The sequence below is a fragment of the Hermetia illucens genome, chromosome 5 (assembly GCF_905115235.1).
Source record: "Hermetia illucens chromosome 5, iHerIll2.2.curated.20191125, whole genome shotgun sequence".
Classification (NCBI taxonomy): Eukaryota; Metazoa; Arthropoda; class Insecta; order Diptera; family Stratiomyidae; genus Hermetia; species Hermetia illucens.
The window spans coordinates 50,255,520-50,280,123 of record NC_051853.1 but is presented as its reverse complement, the minus strand read 5'-3'; the positions used below and the strand labels follow the sequence as shown (position 1 = coordinate 50,280,123).

The 24,604-nt window shown below is 38.0% G+C and overlaps 1 protein-coding gene across 1 annotated transcript in view; it reads left to right on the top strand.

The window, feature by feature from the left end:
* LOC119657358 (low-density lipoprotein receptor-related protein 2) overlaps window positions 1-24,604 on the top strand; it is a 392,732-nt gene that overhangs the window by 1,105 nt on the left and 367,023 nt on the right. The gene's annotated exons all lie outside the window — the stretch shown is intronic.

The window sequence follows — 24,604 nt, the reverse complement described above, 5'->3', positions numbered from 1 at the left end:
GAACATCTGAATCCCACTATTGCCGATTTTTTCCGCGGTGTTGCATGTTGAAAAGTTTCCAAATATATGTGAAGGACTGACTTTTATTGAAGCCAGATGGAACGCCAATGTTTGGACCTCATTGTCCCGGATTCGGATCGCGGCTCGTCAGGCAGTTTTGTTGCTGATTGCTTGCCGTTTACACAGCATTGATTACAATAACATTTTAATTGGACCATAGTCACATTAAAAACCAAATAAGGAGAAAAAGCAACAGTGGCAAAAGGGCTGTACAGATGCCCTATTCTCCACAATGGGCTGGGATTTACATTGAAGCCAAGCTTCCTTTCAGGAATACTTTGAAATCATATTTACAGTCTGTTTTCTATAGTCCTCCTGAATTTAAAAAAAAGCTGCCATATCTGGTGACTCTTGGTCAACATGTTTTGCATCTGACTCTCCACATTTGACCTCTTGATATATTTTTTCGTAACGAAATTTATGACAATTTGAGCAATCACCAATATGTGAGTAAAAGTTTAATTATTATATACTACTGCGCTTTTTTTCTAAATTAACACACCGCAAAATTACTTCCTTGGTAAGCAGGTTCGCTAGCCTACACAATCATTCCAACAAATACCATTCAAAAGACTTCACCGATAAATTGCGGTTTTATTTTGGCTTCGACCGAATATTGGTTTCCAGCATTTTCTTGCCACTGGCAGTTTTTCAGTTTCACATGCATACGTAGAAGCACAATTTTAGCCTTACAAATCAATGTTTTTAGTAAATTTTTCAACTGGTGTAACTAAAATTCAATTACTGATACAGTAATATCTTTTTGTATCGTAATTTTATTAAGTTAATAACGTTTTAAACCATGACCTGCAGAAAGTGTTTCCGAATATGGTAGAAATACGAATTGACGTTTCCGCTACTGTATCGGTGATGTGCATTCTGTTGAGGAAATAACTCTTTAGTGGACTAACTGCTTCATGAAGAATAAAGATATCTTTAAGCCAGCATGGATTTTTTGAAGGTGAAGTGAAGAAACTGTTGAGCGAAGGCAAAGTTTTGGGTATTTTGATCTTGGTCTACATTGCCAGAGAGGCCTTAGGTTCTGTCTTCAATCTGAAAGACCAATGATGTGTCTTTGTGTATCTTCACACTTCTCTCTCAGGCTGTGACTTGTTTTCCGTATACAACCCCATTAAACTCAAATAAAAGTGATATTAATAGTAATGAGTCAGAGATAACTGGAAATGTTCAGTGATGAAAGGTTTTCTAGTAACTACATTTGGAATATTCCAGAAAGTTTGCCCTAGATAGAAGTTTGTATAAATTCAATAGACATGTGTGTGATCTTTTGATGCTACGAAACGAATTTCGACCTCTTACAAGATTTCTTAATAATAGTGGGGTTCGCACCAAATTTATTTCAGTTTAAGAAAGTAGCGGTTAGGTTCCTCCGTTTGATATCCCGATGAGAACATCTGACAAATAGTGCACTACTTCACGTTTGTGTCTTCTGTAACAATTCAGAGTTTCTCTGCTTCCAAATAAATATGGCCACATTTATATTTGAGCGAAGTGCATCTAGCAGGCATCAGGTGAAACAGACAAAATGTGTAGGAATCACCGACTTTTTTTTTGTATTTGGCTTCGTGTAACACTATTGAGGATATTGTGAGTTCTTCATATGAATATGTTCTCATTTGGATATAACAGTCAACACTGACTGCAGTCTAGAATGTTTATTGGGGAATAAAAATAATTCTTTCGAAAATTGATGATATCATGTTTTAAATTAGGAGCGTCTGCTCAAGCAAGAACACTGGATTTCCCAACATGTCCTCAAAGTGATGAGACCTCTATACAGTTCCGGTATCTAGATGAAGATATTGTAATGACTTAAGAGATTGGCGATGATAAACTGGCTTCGTATTTCATAAAGGTGTTACCTCAACCGTGCTAGCTTCATCCCAGCGAACAAGAAAACTTATTAAACTTTTCAAATACTTGAACATTTCACGAAATATTACGGAAAGGCACTCCCCAGAAGTTCGGAAGGTAATACCATTCAGTATATCGCTGTGAAGGCCTGTAGTTCCTGAGGCTTTTAGAATTAAATCATCTACTATACGAGAAGTCTGAAGATGAACCAAAAACGACTAGCTGTTAAGGAAAGTAAGGAAATGTAAGAAAACTCGACTCCGCAATGTGGGATGGGAAATGAAGTTTAGAAACACTTGCTCTTGGAGAAAAGGCATGTTACGTAAAGCTTAGAAAATGAAACTAAGTGCGCGTGGAGGCTAGTCGGAAAGAAAGTTGAGGCAGTGTTGTTTCTCTATCCAACACACCAAAATTAAATTGGAAGCTGGAAGAGGCGATTTTCTACTGGTTCTTTTATTTGGAACCTTACGAACCTAGTGCCCCACATTGGGCGCCATTTGCAATAACTTAAAAGATTCGACGATAGGTTCACTTGATTTGCTCTTTTATTGTTCTTCAGGTCCCGGTGTGGTCCATTGATCCATTGATTAAAGGTTCTGTGAAATGACACGTGAGAAACTGAATTAGCCAAAAGGATCCCCATCACAATCCCGAGCCTGGCTAGCACAGACGCATACAAGCGTGAGACGACAGACCATTTTAGTGCAGTTTTAGCCTTTACAATACAACAAATAAATTGGTCTTTTGATTATCGCTGAATTTTTTATGGTAAGTCATCACAATATATGAAAGCAAATTTTTGACGAGGTAACCCAAATAGCAAAGGCTGTGAAATATTCTTACTTTAGGTTTTAGGAAGGCGTTTAAATGTCGTTTTCACATTTATACTTTAGATCCTGCATTTAAAAAAAAAAACCTGAAAAAAAAGCTACAAAATTGGGAAAAAGGACGGAAGGATGGAAGTAACTTTCTGAAATTATTATTTGTGACATTCTACACAGACTATGGTTAGTTAGTAAGAATAGCAAACGATCCTGAAAGAATTGATATCTGCAGAATGCACCTGAACAAAGACATTGCTCTTTCAGAGTTGGGCGGTGGTATCAGGAATATAGTAGAACTGGAAGCAATAGTGGAAAATAACAACAGAGTTCTCATCGGCACGAATGAGACCAGCTCTTTGGTTAGAGCAGTCAGCTCAGCAAGGGGCGTATCCTGGTGAAGAGAAAAAAACCTAACCAGGGTGAAAGTCCGAAAGCTTTTCAACCGGGGAAACAACTGCATGGCTGGTAGAAGTTATAAAATACAGGGAAGTAAAGCGTAATACATTCAGGAAGTTCCCTGAAGGGATTGAATAAACTACAAATGCCTTCCGGCTAAATATGGCCTTAGTCAAAGATACAGTAATATTATCTATCTGTCTAGACAGGGAGAGGGTGCACTTACTTTTCAAAACTTATTTCCTGGGATACTATGCTACGATGGAGTAGGGTTGTATCCTGTCTAATATTAAATAAATAACTCCGCACGCCTTTTTAGACATCGAAGGGCTTTGGACAATGTATTGCATGCGGAAATAAAGTATATCCTCATCCTGGTATCCTGGATGTGCAAAATGCTGGAAAACAGATAAGTAGAAATTCGAGCAGGTGCTTACGCTATTGTCATAAATATAACCCAATGTTGCCGAGAGAGTGGGTTACTATCGCTGCTAATTTGGAATAATACAGTACAAAAACTTTCAGAACGGTTAAATAATGCTGAAATAATAGTAGAAGGTTACGGGGCTAATATAGTATAAATCTGTATGGGTGAATCTGGTATGTTTCCGAATCCAAATGGAACTGAGAATTAGCAGAGTTGAGTACCAACTCAGCTAATATGGCCGCAGTATAATGCACCAGCAAGCATAGATTTGGTCACTTGAGAACCATTAAACTACATGGAAGAGAAGTTAAACATGAAACGGAAGTCAAGCTAGATGAAAAGCTATTCTAGAAGGCTCGAAAATATATGCTAGAAAGCTATAAAGGTTTTGCTGATTTGCAAATCTATAGTAGTTTAAAAATGGTGGTCCAACCTAAAAATGTTACTTTGGATATACGCTGCAATAGCAAGGCCAACAATTCCCAATAGCACAGTAATCTAGGTGGAGAGAACCAAACTCGGCACAACAATTAGGGAGTGGAATAAACTTCAAAGACTGGATTGTGTATGCTTCACTTATGTTATGAAAACATGTTCAATGGCACCTCCGGAGGTTATCTTAGGATCGACTCCTCTTTATCTTCATGGGAGGGTGAGGCGGACAATCTTCAGAATATCTAAGGTGTCATGGATACGAAGGGCTTCCCAAATCGAAGGAGGATTGACATTCTCCCGAGAAGAAATTCCGAATTACTAGTACCGAGGGATTGCATGACAATTGACCAGGAACTGATTATCTCGTATATTGGTGAAATCATTGCAAAGAGACCGGTGGCAGGGCCATTAGTAAAAGGAGTACAATAGGACTGAATACTCTGGATTCTAACCCATTTTGGGCTTGTGCTAACGAGGAAGGGAATAGAAGTGCCACTATGGATCAAAATCACTCTAAGGAATCAGAACGGATTTTTTAAAGATGATACCCACGAAAGAAGAAGAATAATAGAAGCAATTGTGCTGAGCGAATTTACAAGGAATGGAATAGTTCAAGGTGCTTATGGGGAAATATGAACCGAGCATTAACAAGATTGTTTGAACCCCATTAAGAAGACCCTGCATTAATTGGGAAGCGACGAAGCATTTGCGCAAAGTGGGAACAAGCTCCTGGAAGACTAACTAATACCAGAGGCTGGAATGCCCAGCAGTAGGAAACATCGTAAAATTTTTGTCATGTAACCATCAAAGGGGCACAATAGCTCTGCGGGGCACAATGGCTTTCCCCCTACTATTATTATTATGGCTGCTTAAATTTAAATCCCTCATTCTAATTAAACATTGTCGTTTTCCGATGATGTAGCAAAATAGCATTAGACTTTAAGGAGGGAAACCACATCAGCAGAACTTTTTTCGGGAACTTTTTTCAGACTTTTTTTTAGAAGGAAGAATTATTAAGAATTCAATCAAATTTGGACATTGTATTATTCATATTCCGAATAACGTTTGAGATTTTTTTTCTTAAAGTTTAAGCTAAAAATAAAATAGTTACGCGACAGTATTTCGCGGACAGTCGTAACTTAAAGCTTTTAATTTTACATCGCCAACTTATTTTCTAAGAAATTGAACCTCAATGCAGTTGAAAATAATCAAAAAATATTTCGATTTTAAGCATTTTTTTCGCTAATTATATGATATGAAGAATATGATGTCATACTAAATCTTGGTTCATATTCTTGGTAATTTTGTCATACCTAAAAATTTCATAATAATCGTTTTATTAGTTTTTAAGCTGGAATTCGCGCAAAGGCGAAAAATGAGGTTTTGAGAAAAATGCATTTAAAAAAAAATTTGCTTGAAAAATCTCCTTTGGGATATGAAGACATTTATCACTTTTAATTACCAACAAAATACCCCGTTACAATAAATGCAAATGCACTTGTACAAGGCACGGATGCCAAGTATTTACAAATACACTATTTACATAACGCTACCAGATCTCGTAAGAAAATAAAGTGATCATCTCCTGCGGGGTGAACCCTGAGTCTGTACCCGATAATCGCTCGCTTTTATCCTTATAAAATCTAAAGGATCAGGAACCTCGGTTTAAAATTTGTGGAGCGTATTCTGGGGTAGCTAGGTCAACGCTCAGCAATAAAAAGAAAAGGTTTATAATGGTGAATAATACTAATAAAATAAATAATATTATTTATTTTTAAAACCATTAGTAACCCAACTTCACAAACGATCGTTGTGTTTACGATTCTGCTAAATTCTTCTGGTTCCTTAGTATCAGGGGGCGGAAAATATTGGGAACATTACACCGTCGTGGAGAGGCGGCTGACTTAGCACGACTACTAATTTTTCATCTAAATTAAGCACGTGATGCCTTGTAGCCTTAACATGCCCTTCTCATGTAACAAAATTGGAAAAATTCATTGACAAGTCAAAATAATTAAGTGGTTTCCCGCAAGTTTTAATCAGAAATGTGTGTGTACCTAGTTTTTTTTGTTTTCCCAAGTCGTCATATCCACCCTCTAAGGGCAATCCTTTACTACCTGCTTGGTCCTTGCGGGAAAAGCTCTATTGGAAGAGACAGCTAGGGTAGGGACAATTGGACCGTAGTGTCAGTCTTAAACTAACTGTCAAGTTCATAAAATTCATTGACAGCATTGTTTACGGTGTGAGTCCGATCTAAGAGAGAGAATGGCCAATATTTGTTGAAATTGAAGGGTGCCATTTACGGTGACAACGTTGTAACTGAAGCTCTCTGTCAATAGTAATTTCGACGTTTTCGTGGTGGAGAAAGATTGATCGAGATCGGCCGCGCTCTGGAAGACCAAATGCGCTTATAGCGACCAGTTGTTAGTAGCATTGGAGGAGTAGGATAAGTTAACTGTTGCACTTGCAACTTACATCGTGAAGAACACCAGAGTTCCCCGCCACTTATCCCCCAAGGATCTAGTGCTTTGTATTTGGGTCGCTATAGTTAGGAAGTGGGTTATTTGAAAAAAAAAAATATTAAATGCCAGAAAACTATTTGCATGAAGAATGAAACACCACCATCGACATCAGGGGCAGAATTTCACCCTCGTGAAATCTTATTGTGTGTTTAGTGAGTTATTCGAAAGATTATTTGCTGGAAGCTGCTATCAAGCAATCAAACCCCAACAGCCCATCTAGAGTCTCTGAAGGCAGTGTTGAAGGAAAAGCGTCTAATCCTGGTAAATAGAGGTAACGCCAGATCTCACAGAGACAAATTGCGGAGTTAGGTTGCCAGCAGCTTGTCCAACCCTCGCGCTCCAATAAGTCAATGCTGCCCTTTTGGGTTGCCTGTATTTCCCGTTGTAGTCAATTTCTTGATGTACTGGCTTATTGTGGTGCATTTAAACCATTTTGTGTAAAACAAAACCTTATTAAAATCGGTTGCCTGTCTGTCACACGCATTTTTCTCAGATACAGTTATACTGATTGACACTAAATTTGGTGGGAAGATGGAAACTGTGCGATGCTCAAGGATTCAGTGAGTTACATCGTTCTACGTGAAATTTAAGGGAGGTAGGACATTTTTTTTCACCGAATATAGGTATATGAGGTATCAAATGGTAGGTCTGGATTAGTACCTTTCAAATATGCTCTCAGTTATGAACATCATCCAATGCAATAGGAAGAGTGCGGGGCTGGAATCGAAAAAAATTTGAAAGTTTGTACTACACTCTGAAATACCATCCATATCGATATCTCTTCAAATCAAGTTAATAATTGTATTTTACTATAATTTTTGCTCATTGATTGCAAAACCCCCCTTAAGTCCATCCTAGAATTATGAAATTTTTCAGTAATATAAGCTAGGACATAAAGCTTAATCCTGCCAAGTTTGGTTCAAACCCTAAGACCTTGAATGTCAGTAGCACGCGAGAGTGAATATTCTGATCCAATATTTGCATATAGATTACGTGCTGAGTACTAATGGAACAAATGTTCACTCAAATATTTTTATATAAGAAATACACAATTCTTACCGGAAGCGTACAGCTTCCGGTTTCTTGACATGTTTCCTTTGTCTTCTATGAGATCTTTTTATCATTGCTCCCTTTGCATATTCTAGTTCTTCAACAAAAGTTTTTTTTTGTGACATTGAGGTTTGTCGAATATCCTCTTGTTATTGTTTTCTATCTCCAGCAAAATAGTCTGATTCACGGACTTTATAACTGGCATTCATATTTCCACTTTGTTTTATTAATAGTCCTTGTTCCATGGCATTAAGTAAACGACAGAAAATAGCTTGAAGTACGGTTCTCTCCCTTCAGCCGATTCTTTCCATTTATCCAAAGCTCACCACAAAAAACAGTAAGTCGCACTAACCCACTGCAGGCAGTCTCACGGTACTACTGTGTTAAAAAATAAGGGAAATTTTGAAATAACACATCAAATATTTATTTATTCATCCAAATTTATTTCGTCTCCTTCAAAGTAATCCCCTTCAATCTGAATATGCTTATGCGAACCTTTCTCGAAATATTTATGGTGTAGCCTTTAAAGCAGCGAATTCTCTTTAATGGCATATATTGATATAGAATGACTGCCACAACGCGATCTCTTGAATCTTGGAAAGGAAAAATGTCACTCGGAGTCATATCAGGTAAATACGATGTTGTGCAACGACATAAACTTTATTCTCGTTGGAAAAGTTTTGCCATAAATCTGGCTGTATTTTACGAGTTAAAAGCCTCGATAATATTGCTTATTATGTGTTTTACTCCGCTTAGGGATAACAGCACGATAATCGAAGCAAACAGTCAACAAGATTTGATTTTTTACTAACTTTGATGTAGTTTCAGATTGAACTGTTTCTAAACATAAGAGTCATTAGTACAGTAGTTATGCACTTCAGATCATGAAAACTTAACTTAACTTATGTCATGAAGCTGCCTTTCAATGAATTCAGTTCTATAGAACGAAGACGGTAAACCATACGTCATTTTAGCGATATCTTTAATAATTACACCATAATCCATATAAAATCTTTAATTAAAGTTTACAGCCAAGAAGGTAACGAAACTAAATTAGCGACGCAGTTTCTTGTTCCCTTTCTCCGTGCAGTGTGTATGGACTAGGCACCTGGTACTGAAGAAGGGATTAAGTTGATGCTAGAAGTTTGGTTTATGAGTGAATAAAAACTTTACTAGTGACGGAAACTGTGTCTTTGATTTAATAGATGTTCTTTCTGGACGCCTTTAACTACTTTTCTATCATCTTCAGTCTATGAACTATTTATTCAGCTTTGGTTCTGATATTGGTTTAGCATCATAATATTTTCTTAATATTTTCGCTTTAATTGTATAAGCAATTTAATTTTTTTAATTAAATTTAATAATAATAAATTATTCAATCAAACAAGCTCCCTGAAAAAACAAAACAAATAGATTATTCTGTTAAGGGAAAGTTGCACCGCGTCCTTAAAGAATTATTGTGCCCAAGCAAATAGATACCATAATTTTTAGATTGACAAACCGAATAACAAAATTTGCACCACAGGTAAATGATAACTGTACGCTTCTAACGACTAAAGGGTATTCAAATCCCGTGTATTTTTAAAAAATATTGACCATTCGACTAGTAAAAAAGTCACATACCAGAAGATATGCGCTCAAGTATGCAAGCTTTGAAGGATTTATGTAAGGATATTTGGATCCGAGACAGTTTTATTGGTATGCAGCTGCTATCTTATAATGTATTTGCATTTAGCTTATCTACTAATTTACCTAATTTTGATAATCCAAAATGGCTTCGGGTACAATACAATTTATGTACGTGAAACAAGCAACTTTGACTCATTATAACTTTGTTGATAATTGTAGAGTTTCCTTTCAATTTGCCATTATTTCTATATATTATTGAATGAACTTAAGATTGTTTCTAGCAAATTTCTAAAATATAACATAACATGTATATCTGAATATGATACAGGAGTATCATATTAATTTCGTCTGATTTTTGGCTTGAGTAGTTACAAGGTCCTTATTTAAACCTCAAAATTAAGACCAAGATAGGAAAGTAATAATGGAGGTCTTTAATTTGATTTTTTCCAAATGGCTCTAAAATATTTACTCCCCCTCTTAGCATCCACGGTAGCTTGCTTTTAAGGAAACATAAAATTATGTGGGTAGTTTATAGTTCTTACAGTTTTGCACGTGACGGGCAGGTGGATAGACAGAGAAATGGACAGACAGTAAACCGATTTTCATAAAATTTCATTTTACATAAAAATTTAAAATATGCCCAGGCAGTTGAAGTCCCTGAAAGATCATAGTTCCGTTAATTCGAGCTCCGAACTCCGGGAAATGTACGCACTACGTGTATGAGAGGCGGTGCGGAAAACAATATCAGAATTGGCAGAGCAGTTCATTAAGCCATTGCAGAGTTTGAAAAGAGTACACATATCAAGGAGAATGCGGCGTGGAAGGTTCTTTTTATAAAATAGGGTCCGGGTGAATTTGCGTTGTACAACTTCAAGAGTTCGACAGTTACCGATGCGGAAGAGGGACCATACTACACAGTAATATTCAAGGATGTTTCTGACAAGGGAGTTGAAGAGTGTTAAGGAGGGCTGAATAGGATCAAACCAGACGTTTTGGAGGCTCTTTTTATGATGTCAACGAAGTTTCTCATCGAATTTTTCACCCCAGGATCCCATCCCAGTCACTATCTATAATGATGCGGAAGTAGTAGAAAAATATCTTAAAGATATGAAGTAACCAATGCTGTTTACACACTATCGCGATAACGCAGCTCGGCATAGGGAGTGCAATAAAAATCAAAAAGAGAAATCAGATCAAGTATACTGGTTAGAGCTAGCTGTCTAGAACTAAATTAGTGAGTCACAGATGGTTCTGCATAGCTGCAGATTGGCAAATGCCAGTGGAAACCATATCTGGTAAGCAAAATATATTCTCTCACTGTAAGAACGCAGCTTGCTCGAAATCGCGGAAAAGATGTCGATCGGATGAAATTTCTTTTTAAATTTGGTAACAATGAAGTTGGCATTGCTTAATAACTATTTAGAGTTGGATGGTAACAGGAAATTAACTGTCGATTTATGCGAGCATTGCGAATGAAGTTTTATTATCTGCTCGGTAAACATATTTTTTAGGTTTCACGATCAGCCTTTGGTTGTCTCCTGAAAGTGGGACCAAACGGTCCTTTGGTTAACTACTGTTAACCTGTGGAAGATAACCTGTTCCTGCTCTAAATTTCGCTTTTATTTTACTGGGTGTTTGGTTTTGGCTCCATGTGTATTTGGCTTCATTTCTACCTGAGGAGGGAGTTCCTAAGTCTCATTACCATCTCTTCCTGTAAAGTATAGCTTCCTATTCTTTCCTTCGGCATAATATGATAAAGGCCTGAAATTTTAGTTTTGGTTTGTGACTTGCTTTGTTTTTCAGCTATAGCCTGAAAGGTGCTGCGTCCGAACTTTTGAGGAGTTCCTCTCTCTGACAATATTTTGGTTCTTCCGTTTTGAAAATCTTTATAGTTTTTTTTCTTTTTTGTCAGGGTGCAGGGTGAGTGTATGCATTGATGAAAATGCAAAGACAGTTGGTCATGCTGTGCCTATTCTGTCCCTGTGTTTTATTTTGCATTCTGTTCTCAGATTTCGAACGAGAAAGAATGGATTCTTCCTACTCCCTTTTCTTTTGATTTGATTATTTCACACTCTACGACAAGCAGGAAGCCGTCTGGAATTTTTTCTTTCGTAAGTGCATCGTATATATTTTCTGGCGCACAACTGGTACAAAATGTCGGGATTGAGGTGGAATTTTACATCCACGAGTTTTACAGGATCAATCAAGTTATAAATTTAGGACAAAATGGACATCTTTGTATTTCATTGCCGGAAGATGCCAAAGTTGGGAGGGAACCCCATAAGCGCATTCGCTGCACTCGTCATTTTTTTTCTATCTGCGCTCTCCATAGGTTTTAAAAGTTTTCGCCACTTCCTCAAATCGTGTAGATTCTGGTGAGATCCCAAGGTACAATGGACAGAATTAACCAAAAAAACTTTCGTCCATCATTTTTGAAGCTGCCAAGCACAAAGGCATGTGTTGACAGGTCACATCAGTAGCACTGTTCTCAGCTGCTGGTGGACCTGCACTGTCACCTCTGGCCTTTTTTATGTTTTTGGAATAACTCTGCCTTCGTGGTTGACAATAGTTAACTCTGATGGTAATTTTTGACTACCGGCATTACAAAGGAAGGAAAAGGAGACTGCTCTTCTGTTCTCAGCCGAATGGGGCACCGGTCTCTGCATGTTTGTTCACTTTTTTTTTGTTTTCGAATTGAGAGGATTCTAATTTTGTGACCGACTCCGTTTTCGCATTCGATTTTAACATTTATTTCAAAATCCTCTTAATCATCCCAATAATGCTTTGATCAAGAAAACTACATACAGAGGAGCAAATCAAGTGTTTTGGAGGTAGAAAAAGCCATTGCATATTCGTTGGGTAGGAACGAAATAGTTAACTGGCCCGTAACACTTTTGGTTCATGTATTGGTGTATGGGTGTGTGAATGGCGCCTACATGACTTTCTTATGTGTATTTCCTCATCCCATGTGGCAGGCCATAAATAGCTGTGCTTGGAACCACGTGGCCGCACACCAATGCACTGCATTACATACACGACGCTGACACCAGACCTTATGCGCGGAATTTTTCTCTCATAAATTCCGAACACGTTAAAACAGCGCAATGATTTTTTTCCACCATACAATTTCTAAGAAGGCCGGGGGACGAATCTCCCGTATTTAGTATATATATTTCTAAATAAAGCATGTCTGTACTATTGGTTAATCTATTTAGCTTCATCTTTCGTCTACGGCTAATGTTAGTTCTGAAAAGCACAGATGCCATCTAGTTGATGGCACACCAGGCCAATTGGAGTGAAACTTCTTCCAACTTTTTAAGTCCATGGACCCCTCTTTTTAGACTTTTGGCTCTCAGGGCAAGTAAGGTAGCATCTGATAAGTTGCATCTACCCTGAAGAAAACCGTAGTCGTCTGTGTTGTTTGAATTGAAGTGAAGTCCGTGGACCAAAAAAATTGGAGAAAGTATCTCCTCAGCTGGTCTGGTCCGCAATCAAGTGGGCTCAACGTACCCTGAAACCATGTGTTATTAAGCATCCTCAATGGACAGCTTTTTTAACAAGTCCATTTTGGAGGTGCCGATGTTATTCACGAAAGTAGTGAAAATCGCCTCCACCAATTTACCGATAATAAACATCGTCCGACCGAAGCATCATATTCACAATAAGCATCCATAACAATGGGAAAAGGACCCCTCTCGGTGGACGGCGATTTTGATATCTTCTTCTAATAATAACATGATACTTTCGTATCAGTAGTTTGCTTTTGCGTGACTGCACCGAACCCATCACTTTGCAATGTTCACATACCTTAGGAACATACCTACTAATTGTCTTAAGAGTAGGAAAGTTAAGATGATGTTTCCGAGAATTTTGTAGCAATGTAAGCGGGGTTTGTTGGTTCTGAACCAAATATGCTAACATCCCGCTAGATTTTTGGAATGTGAGTATATGCTAAAACTCATGGTTTACATAATTAATTTGCAAGTTCCCAACGAAAGGAGGAGGTCATCTGGTATTTACGGAAAAATTGTTCTTTTATCTTGCTCCGAAGACGTATTTTATACAACCTTGAGGCAAGTGCTGTAACGACGGAAACCCTCCAAGAAGTGATTCTGTATGGAAGTGCTTAAGTTGCAGAGTTTAGGAAGAACCGGTTGTGGTTTGTCCCAAGGTTATTTGTTCCTAAACAATGGTTTGCCTCTAGGTGTTTGAGTGGAAGAACCTGGAGGCGATTTTTGCCGGTGGTATTTGCTTATCTGTAGTAAGTTGCGCCAACTCTTGCCTCGCAGAGGGATACAGTTTGGCTTGCGTCATCTATTGGCTTGCTAGAAGTGTTGAAGCCAGATTTTTCACAGTTGAGCTCCTTGTTCGGGTCATGATCATTCTGTCTATCGGTCTATCTTATGTAATGATACGAGTGGTTATAGGAGATCAGGTCGATCATCCTGAGTAGCCGACAACGACCTAGAGGGCAGAGCTATCCCAAAAACCTAAAAAAAAATTGGCTAAGTTTGAAATTGCTAAGATTGAAGCTCCATCAAAGTGCTCGGTCGACACGCTCTTGCACGCCGCTGTGCTAGCCAGGCTCGGGAATGTGGGGGTTTCCTTTGAGCGCTTTGATCCCTCACGCTTCACTACTACAAAACAACGTGTCTATTCCGATGCGTGGGTCCGCACCGGATTCTACAATAGACGTTAATTAGGATTTCGCGACGGCCTATCGAATGATAAACAGAACGCGAACTAAAATCGGAAATTAGAAAAAAAAAAACGGCTCGACCGCGCGCGTGGAGCCGTAAGTCTCCGGACCCGAGTGCCGCGATCAAGGAGGGGAAGATCCACGACGGATCACCGTCTCAATTATTGTCTCTTCCGCCTCAGATCTTGTATGAGGCGCGGCCTCTGTGGTTCCCACCCTTCCTCGACATCCTCAGGCCAGTTATTCATTTTGAGGATGTCCCTTATAGAAATTCCGCGGGAGAAAGGACTTCCTCCCTTTCGTATCCTCCTTTCTCCGGCGGAATTTCTATAAGGGACATCCTCAAAATGAATAACTGGCCTGAGGATGTCGAGGAAGGGTGGGAACCTCTAGGTCGTTATCGGCCACTCAGGATGATCGACCTGATCTCCTATAACCACTCCTATCATTACACTTACTATAGATTTTTTCTTCGGCACAAGGCTAGATAAACTGGAGTGCAATTGCTGCTCAAATTTTGAGATTTCTATATGCACAACTTTGCCAGAAGTTAACTTCTACCCTATCTATCATACCCCTTTGTTCCTATATTAAAGTAAGGCAAGTTGGGCAAGGATTAAAGATATTTTTAATTTGATTCTACCATGGTGCCAAAATTAAAACTCTAATTTTAGCCTTGCATAATTAAATTACATGGATGTGAATAACATTGGACCAGTGGTTTTACTCATTATAATCAAGTAAGCCGCCAGATACCACAACTGTGCAGCTTAGAATAGCAAAACCGGATTTCTTAAAACAATCTTTTAACACCAATCAATCAATGTTTTACAATTAATTTAAATAACAATCTTACATCTTGCAAAACGCTTTATGCAGCAGTAGATGAATTTATAGACCTTTCTTTTCCAATTTACACTCCTACATTTTCGTGTACATATATAACGACTGACAGAAACTGGAAAATAGAATGTATTCCCCTGTAAGGCAATCTGAAGTTTATGAAGCCACCAGAGCGTTAAATGAATTCATTATTGTTATATTTATCTGAACAAAGCTGGTAAGATTCATTCTTGAGTCTTTCACAAATTGCTGAACGAAATTGTCAAATGGAGTCTTAAATTATCCTTGTGATGGCATTCACCTTAACAGTTTCTAACATTTATGATGTTCTTTCCATGTACTAAGATATAATGAACTAACAATTTTTGGGGTTGAGAGTTAGACATGCCACGAGTAATAAATGAAGAAAATAAAGTATTTCTGACATGCTACTATTTTTATAAGGTAGATATGTTATTAAAGAAAAATCGAAGCTTGGGTCTATTGTGTTATTGGAGTATCCAAACAGTACTTCGACATGCATGTGGGTATAAGTGTTATTTGCTCTCATCAATCTGACCTTTATCAAGGGATTCCTCTTTTCCCGAAAATGAAAGAGAATTCAAAGAAGACGTACATATATTGAAGTCTTGAGTGAGTGGGAATAAAGCAAGCAAATACCAAACAAAGCTCAATCATGTCAACAGAATATTTCTAAATGCAGCTATGGAGGCGCCTCTGAGATTATGTTCCAAATTCCATCCGAAGTTTAATATCAACGTCAAAAGTATATAATCCCCGATTAAATAATAGCGTTTGAAAGGTTTTATCAGGTATTAAGAAAATAGTCTTAGGATGCGGACCCCCAAATACCCTCATTGCCAAATCGAATCATCTGCGCGTGGTAGGCAAATTAGATTCCATCCTAAAGTCACCGTTCCCTTGCATCGACGGAGGGGTTGAGCGTCAGCCTCTCTACCTCTCCATCCGTTGGTCATGGATATTTGTGTTCGCCTTTGTATTGCGCTGCTGTTAGCGGCTTATTATTTACACAGCAATAAGTTGAATATACCAATTTCTATTTTCTAAGCAAGAGAAGAAATCGTATCTGCACGCTCTAAAGGCATAAAATGTCCTCGAAACTTGAGAATAAATTTTATTAAAGAACAGATATTCAATGCAATCGACTTCTAAGACGAAATCTAAGTAATCCTATTTTCGTAATGTATTTATTGTGGATCCGAAACCCATTCAATTTAACTGGATTTGAAATATCTCCCTATGTTACCATATTTCGAGTAATCTTATTCATTTTTGAAATAAATCTGTAATAAAACCGGCTATGAAAAGTAGCATCGAAATCCGAATACCCTGGAGGTGAAGATAAATCAAAATTCATTAAGCCACAAACAAATTATTCAAAGCAAAATGATAACGCCTGAGACTCGACTTTTGCAAACAACTGGGCAAATCTAGTTAGCGCCACGAACACTCCAGAAATTTTCGAGCCTGAAATTTCTAGAAGAAGTTTGTTAACTTGAGAGATTTTATGAGTATGATGTCTTGAATTTCATGGATATTTTCCCAAATTCTCAAGTTCAGAAGTTTTTCGAATAACGAACAGTAGCAACAACTGTTTAGCTAATCACATATTTTTTAGCGACTACTTTTCATTGTATCTTTCTTTAGGTAGAAATTAAATCTTTCATTAGGAAGAAATTACCAATAATGTTTTAAATTTTACAATTGAAAGGGGAGATGTTTCTCTAACTAATGCTTTGACAAAAGTGGTTTCAAAGTCAATTCAGTTTAGTAATGTCAAATTATTTATTTTTCCGAGTTGCCACAATCTCGCCAGATGCCGGATTTTATCTAATACTAGCACTAAGTGCCAGAAGCTCGGACGATCCTACCTACTTAAATTATAAAGTGGCGCTGGTGGTGGTGCCGGTGGTATTTTAATGGGAGAATCCGTTGGGAGCTTCCCGCAACATCGAGCACGTGGTATATTTCTGCGGACTGTATGGGAGTCCCTGGACATCAAGCGGCGATTTTGGTACAATACTTCTAGCTGACAATATTATAGAACTACAACCACCCGCTCGAGACGCCAAATTTCTTTGATTTCCCTAGCCTGTGGCTCATAGTTTACCTTCTTCTCCACGTGTTTTCGTTGAATGTTGCTATTATATGGGATAGCAACAACAATAATATACTCCAGGAAACTTGTCAACTAATGGCACGTTAGGCTTTTTGTGCGATATGTTGCGATCAGTTAGAACTTGCCGGTCCCAACACATGCTATAAGCGGAACTATTGAGTACTGCCTTCAGCTCACATTGGTTAACCGGAGATGTCCCCGTAATCAACCCATGTTTCTGTGCAAGGTTTTGATGAATCACCTCACATACAGCATTATGCCTGATCATGTAGTGCACTGGTCCAATTATTAATTTTTTTGTTATTATTATTTTTTTGCCGTCTATACAGGCATTTTCCTAGCTCAGGAGTTAGGCTGGAGTAGCTGCCTTCTATTATTATTTCCTATCTGGTGCGAAGTCCCCTCCCTTTTCGTATGCCAAGTTGAGTTTAAAATCATTTAAATGATCCTGGTTTGGGCACTTCGTAGTAGGTCAGCTTTGGAAATGCGCACTCAACGACAAAGATTGACCTGGAATATATAAACAGCGTACATACTCTTTCTGCTGAGAACTACCGTCCTATTTGGATACCCTCCTTCTAGTAAAAGATCTTTAAGAAATATATCAGTAACTAGTTAACCACACATACACCAAGAATTCTTTAAAAGTCGGCCAGCGGTATGCCAACCTTTAAATTCTTTGGAGGAAATGCATGTTATCTACAATGATTTATCTAAGGTCGTTGGCTTGCTTTGTACATGACCGGCTCCATACCTTCCACCAGTGTATCTTTTAATTGCTGCATCCCTCGTTCCTTTTCCGATCATCAACCAACATTTCATAATTTCAGAGACATGCGTTTCTTATAGATTTTTTGATAAATATATCTGTAAAGAAAAGAAAAGAAATACATCCAATGTTGAGGTCGATGCGGGGGTGCGAAAACCTTAGCTTTTCTGGTTCGAGATTCAAAACTTTTCACACTCCTCACTCAAATTAATGAAGGCAATTTCGATGACTGGCTCCGCTGTTAACTTTTCTGAACTATTTTGTGATTCACTTTGCAGTGACTTTTCTTCTCCTTCTGCTTTGTAGCTCTTCTCTCTCCCCTCTTACTGATAATTTTAATAAAAGCTTTGCCTCATTTTAGGAACGAGGCTCTTCTTATACCGTTATGCAGATGAAGCAAGGATACTTATCTTTGTTGAGAACTACTATTGTATTTGGCTCCTTCCCTCCTGCTAAAAGATTTTTAAAACCACTAGTATATCAGCGACTCATTGCCGCCCACTTTGATTACGTTGTTACTAAAGAGCAATACAACTAATCTGCCTACTACAACAACTTGTCTGTGTTCACCAGTTGTGTGGCCCAATGCTTAAATTTTCGGCATTCCCTTTCAGTACATTTCAAGAACCTTTTGTCAAAACCTGCTTCTCCCAACCCTTCGCTGCCATTTAGGTCCAAGTGGCTTGTCAGCTTCGTTGAGCATTTTCAATGCCTGCCGGACAAATGTAACGCGTACAGGAAAGAAAATTCCACCACAGCGTGCCTAAATGAAACACAAAAGAAGGCATGTGTTGTAAGAAAGGCAATATCAAATATGCATACGAGCGAGTCGGCTGCAGGTATTGGAAGGCGTACGGTTGGGTCATAAGTATCTTGCAGACATTTCAGCCTGGATTCTTAGATTTAGGAAGGAGACTTATGATTGACGTTGACTTGATCCTGATCAACAGTGGAATTTCTCACTTCACAAGAAATCCTCTGAAAATGTTGGAGATACCCAGGCAGCATGCTCTTCGTTTACGATTCGAATGCAACAAGGTCAAAGTTACCTTAAACCTCGAGAAGTCGCAATCCAGACTTAGAGTAGATGGTTGTGATTTACAACATAAAAGCCGATTACCTTCCTCGGCAGAATTTCCGCCTCTCTCAGAAATCACGTGTACCATATAACAAACAATGCCAGAAGTGCTGCGAGGATCCTTAATTTCTCCACGGGGCAAAAACAGGTTCGTAATCAAGAGCAGTGACAGGAAATTAAATTCACTTGCTAATACGCAATTCAGATGTGCTACGGGCTCGCTCGGTCAACTTTGCTGCACTTGATGTATGAGCTACCCTCACACTACAAGAAGAGGCTACTGGCCACAAAGGATATCATAAGGATTAATGCCAAAAACGTGCAGCACAGTAATGCTGGTTGTGCGGTATTTTTCAAAAGCACGATTTTCGTGAAAGGAACAAAATATTATCAGCGTTTTATTGGCTGAACTGTTTAATATTTTCGAAGCCATGAAGAGAGCTTGGAAAAGATTGATTAGGACATTGTCAATCATTTCTGACTCATTACACCCCTGAAAGCCTTTACATCCGCTGGTCCAGTTAATTATTTAATCTCGAGCATGACCCCCAGCATAGTAAGGCAGACCAATTCTCTCATATTCTGCATGAGGTAACCTGGACAAAGTGGTAATGATATGAACAAGGGCGCACATCTAGCAGCTCGTAAGGCATTCAGCTAGGGAATCTTTCAAGGGTAATCCCCAAACTCTTTCGAGGGTAATCATTGTGTCCGGATAGCTGAGCGGTTAGAGCGCAAGGCTGTCGTACGGAGGGTCGCGGTTCAAATCTCACTGGTGGCAGTGGGATTTGTATCGTGATTTGACGTCGGATACCAGTCGACTCAGCTGTGAATGAGTACCTGAGTCAAATCAGGGTAATAATCTCGGGCGAGCGCAATGCTGACCACATTGCCTCCTAGTGTACCGTTACGGTCTTGAATGAAGTGCTCTAACACACTTCAAGGCCCTGATCCAACATGGATTGTTGCGCCAACGATTATTATTATTATTAATAATCTGCAATTCATGTGGTGGGAATTTAAATTCCTAACGATACAAAAAAATATATCTCAAAATGCTGAATAAGTCTTAAAAATTTTGTGAAATTATAGTAAAGTTAAAATGAACTGGAGTTCTTCGTTACGTCATTATAAGTATTTTGTAATAATCGAGGAAAGAGATTGTCATTTAACACAAAAGTAGGATAAGGCACTTTTAAAAAGCTCGGGCGCAATATCTATCAGCATGTAGTCCGAAAGGCCCGTAAATTCAGAACCTACGGCACGATAAAGCCCAAGTAGAAAGCATGAAATAACAAATTCTGCGGAATACTACCGAAGTAAAAGACAGGAAACTCTACAAGTAGGATAGGAATGAGCCTTAGGAACACAAGCTTTGTGGGGCAAAGACGGGTAACCGGGAACAAAGTTTAGAAACACCAAAAATAAGTTGGGAGCGGAAAGGGTTATCGTACATAGATTTATCTTAATGAAATCTAACAAATGATGGGCCCCACGTTGGGCGCCATTGTTGAAATGATGGTCAATCAAAGGTCTACCACCAGGGTAGAGTTAACTGTGAAAATTTGACAATACCTAACCTCACTAACATGTCCAAAAAGACCTATCTCAGTTATTATGCAGTATTAGAGAGAGTCCAGTTTGAAGTTAGCAGCATGATGGAAGCCCCTGAAAAAGTAGCAACGTTTCTTCGTTTCTTGCTATTCTTGTTATTAGGATCAGCTGGTTATGCGGTTTCGCCAAAGGTCTATTGCAGGATGATTTTATTTAATTATTTCACTGAACAATTTTCTCATATTTCGACCGAGCCATATCTGTTTTGCTGCGACATCGGTGAACATAGCCATCCCGCTGTAAGTCTAAATACTTCAGATTCAAGGTTGATGTTTAGATATTATTTGTAAGCTATTAAACACAGATTGAGGAAAGTTTTCCTTTATTGACAGCACTTTCTGTGAAAGCACATTGATGAAGGGGACAGTTTTTTTTATTCTTTAACCAATAATTTTAGTCAATAGAGGAAAGCTCTCCTCAATCTATTTTGAGTTATGGGCAACGCCGTTTGAGGGGATGACGTATCAAACCTTGATGGGATATGGGAGTGGTAAGCTGTAGTCATTGTAAATTTATAGTACAGGGTAGCCGGCAGATGCAAACAATCGATATCCCGAAGCTAACTTGGAATGGTGATATCAATATAATAACTGATCACTGTCCTCCACCATATAATCATCGTAACCTATTCTTTTGCCATCTCTGTAGCGGTCGCTGAGTTTTTCAGTTTTTAACTGGTTTCTTTGTTACCATACATGTCTAGGTCTTCTAACTGATATTTTCTTTAATTTCTTCGATTCAGCTCTATATTCTGCTTAAAGATAATATGGATTTTGCCTTTTTTTTCAGCGAGCGCCTTTTCGTTTCATAGGTGGTCCCCGCATTTGGCTTAGTAAATTAATGGCTTGCAAATAATCTAATATTGACAATTTTTTGGTTGTTATTTAACATAGTTTTCAAGTATCTACCGTTTGTTATTATATTTTGGAATTTAAATAATTGGAATTAATAATCTGTCAAACAAAGCCCAAAAAAAAGGCTAATATAGCTGACCTAAAGCTGACGACCAGGCCAAACTGAAACTGAGGACCTATCTACGATTTCTATTTTTGAATTTATAGAAGAGTTAAACTGGCTTGGTCACCTAGTTTTTGGTAGTCGGCCTCCACAAAACTGACTAATTTTTCTCATATTCTAAATAGGGACAACAGCCGCTAAAATACGGATCTAGTACTTTACTGTCTTTTTAAAAATTTGGCCAGCTTTTTCTACTAAGTTTTGTTGATTATTATGGGGCATCCACTATTTTTGCAGTTTACTCCACTTCTTACGTTTACATTCCCTTTTTCCTCAGATTGTAAAAATCGATCTGTATTTTTCAAAAAAGCTCGGCACCTTCAGACTGAGGCTATGCATTTTATTATGAACGAATCTTAATATTACTAGTGAATAAAGAGGAAAAGATATTGAATTTCCATAGTCTAAATAAGTATCATAAATTATTATATTATATCAAGAAGAATTTAGGTTAATTCATAAGTTGATGACGCAAATCAATCGTTGCAATAAACAGGAACATTTTTAGAAAAGAAATGCAGTGTTTTCGTCAACTTTGCTCATAATTATGGAAATTTTAAATAGTCGACTCCAAATATTTGTCATTATCAAACAAAGCTATCAGAATTATACACTTTAGCAAATATTTACTACATACTTATCTATGCCTTAATAAAGATGCAAACCCCAGCAATTCAATAGACAAAAACCACTACCAGAGACTGTGCTTTCTTATCTTGTATCCAAATAGACTTAATCCAGATTGCTATAAAATCAGTTCGTAACAATTTTCTCTTATTCGGGAATCATCTTTTCTCTGATCATCTTTTTCGACAAAATCTTGAAAAATTTTAACCGGCTTGAACAAACTATTTATCATAGATTAAGAATATAACGGCACTTACCGGTAAGAAGTAGTTTGGCCGGGTAGCCCGAGTATCTATTGGCGTTAGTTATGTATGAATGCGCGAGCTAAAGAAAAACTGGATAAAATACATACGTACGTGGTGGTAGCTTCAAGTTTCTAGATTTATTGAGGTCTTGAGATTTGAAAGTAACTTATGTACGTGGAAGCCTATATATTGTAAGAATCGGGCTCCAGTGCAGAGAGAGCTGGATTGAAGTTCAATTTATGTTTACATGGCGGCCTAAGAAGATGAGATTGAGAAGTGTGCCTTGCAGCGTTTGTTGTTTGTACAATAGATTGCTGAAGTTGCAGCTTAGAACAAGCTTAGGGTTTACAATTGGCTAAGCTCTTCTGCTGATTCTAAGACTGAGCAGGAAATTATGAGCTAAAATGTGACCTCAATTTCGTGTTTCGAAAAATTGTTCTGCAGGGAATTTACTGATCATGTGAAACTCCTTTTTCTGTAATCATGTGTAGAGAAGAAACTCAGCGTGTTTTTCTCCTGCAAACTGACATCATCAAAATCAAAGGCTATGTTTTCATGTAGAGAAAATTGCTATATTACGTAGGAAGTTTTCCTGAACCGGGAATATACGTGCACCTACTCCGTAAAGTAGAAAACTTTCCTTTACCTTTCTGTGAATAATTCAGCGTTTACTGCAACCTAATTATCTCTCTCCTGTCTCTGCCAACATCTCCAGATTCCCGAAGTACTAAGTCTTAGGTATATGGATCAGAAAAGATTCCAAACTAATTTGCTACTCTAACTTTTGGTAGATGATATAAAGCAAATGCAAAGCAGCTCCTCTTTTCATATTACCAAATCAAGAGGTGAATTCATTTGCATTTGTAATACGCACACCGGATATCATTGAATCCCCTGTTAGCTGGCTCCTTTAAAACTTTTCCACGTTGCACTTTAGCGAAATGAGCGTGAGCGAAAATATGAAAATGAAATCCATTTCATTTTCTGTAATATTAGTCCTTGCTTGTGAGATGCTTCCTCTTCTTTTTCGACTGTTATTGGGGGTAGTGACTGAGATTGTGAGGAGCAAATTCAGGGCAGAAGTAACCATCATTTTCCTCTGTGTTAGAATCTTGCTTAAAGATATTTGGCAAAGCAGAACTTGCAACTGGTAGTATCCACGTAATGCAACGAAAACACAAATTTATTAGGATTCTCTGTAAAACCATATTCTTGCTTCACTCAATCCTTCAACTTCGTTGGACTAACAGTTTGGTGAGATAATTTCCCAGGAAAATTCTATGGTGAATATTTTATTCTATTTGAAGGATTTCGAATTTGATGGTTCTTCTTTCCAGTTTCTCTAATCAATTTTGTTTTAAATTATTCAACATTAACTGATGGAAAAAATGAAGATTTTATTATTAGTTTGGAGTACAGCCAAAGAAATGAAAATGTTCACGGGTAAATGTATTAGTTTATTTAATTATTATAATAAAATATACATTGTCTTGTTTTGAGCCAAAATGTTTATTGATCGCAAAGGTAGAGCTGGGTATTATGATAGAACTGGTCACCAGGGATCCGAGCGAGTAGATCGGCTGGACTGATGATGCGTGTTTGCCTCGCAGCTAGTGAGTTAAGAAAAGTACTGCCCAGTTTTTCTGGCCTTCTCTTCTCTTCGGTTTTGTAAAGTGAAACCACTAAACAGAAAATATTGGGGACCACTAGAAAGTACGCAACAAATTGAATAAGACGACTACAGCATGTGAAGAACTGCTCAAAATAGGATAGAAACTACTTTAATCCCAAATAAAGGGTCTTTGAAATTGCATCCTTGGGTTGTACCTCTGCCCACCATTTCTATAACCTACATATGATGGTTCTTTACTTGAAATTCCAGTTATATCATGGGCCGATTTTGAAAAACAGATAATAATAAAAAAATCGAATGTAGGAAAATGGAGAAGTCTATCGGCACTCTCCTTATGACCCTATGATGGTTTCGAGAAACCGTTTTCTCCAATCATATACTTTGTGCCCGAAGACGGGAGGCTAAAATAACCGAATTAATTACGTTCAATATAATTCAATATTTTATTCCACTTAAACATTTAATCTTTTCAACACTGTGGCTCGGTGAATTTTTCATTGAGATTATTGAGGAAGCTAGAACACCACCTGGCAAGAAAATACTGGCTATGACACTGACTGGCAAGAAAGCACTAAAGCTTCAATATGGAAAATGAAGGGTAGTTCAGCAGAATCTTCAAATTACCGTCTGGTCCAATTGCTGTCTCATACCATGACGATTTTTGAACATATTCGGGACATCATTGAAACAACAGAGAATCAAGCTGGGTTTGTTAAGAACA